Source organism: Frankliniella occidentalis, unplaced genomic scaffold (assembly GCF_000697945.3).
Source record: "Frankliniella occidentalis isolate FOCC.00 unplaced genomic scaffold, Focc_3.1 Scaffold13, whole genome shotgun sequence".
Taxonomy (NCBI): Eukaryota; Metazoa; Arthropoda; class Insecta; order Thysanoptera; family Thripidae; genus Frankliniella; species Frankliniella occidentalis.
In genome coordinates this window covers 592,934-593,427 of record NW_026267143.1, presented here as the reverse complement: position 1 = coordinate 593,427, position 494 = coordinate 592,934, and the positions used below count along the sequence as shown (strand labels likewise).

Below are 494 nucleotides of genomic sequence, written 5' to 3'. Positions count from 1 at the left end.
GGAGAGGGGGGGGGGGTCATTGTGTCGGGTTGGAGATAAGGGCACGGCAAAGTGTTGGTGAGGGAGAGAGCGCGAGCATCATGTGAGGGAGGGCACATCCATATAACCGCAGCGTATTCGCACTGCCGAAAGTTGAGCTTCAATGTGTCGAGACACAGCTACTAGGCACAGCCAGAGATGGTGGGCAATCAAATCAGCCTCCAGTAAAAGATGGTTCTTGGTTCAGGGCAACCTCTCTAGATCAGTTAAGAGAGATTGGACTGAATCAATAACAATCTTTTCTGGGTCTGGGCTGGGTCGTCCATACTTTTTTTGCTCGTTTTTTAACAACATTTTAAAAAAATGCCCACATACATCATGTCATACTCGATACACGACAGCCCCGAGTTGTAACCAACTCGGATTTCTGAGTCACCTGAAATGGTGGTGCATTGAAAGCGTGCCATATGTAACCGCCAAATCCAGGTTGTAGTTGCACGGCCTAGGGAAGCCAG

General features: G+C 49.0%; 1 protein-coding gene across 1 annotated transcript in view; it reads right to left on the bottom strand.

Moving 5' to 3' along the window:
• LOC113217643 (alpha-mannosidase 2) overlaps positions 1 to 494 on the bottom strand; it is a 225,973-nt gene that overhangs the window by 177,834 nt on the left and 47,645 nt on the right. The window lies entirely within an intron of this gene.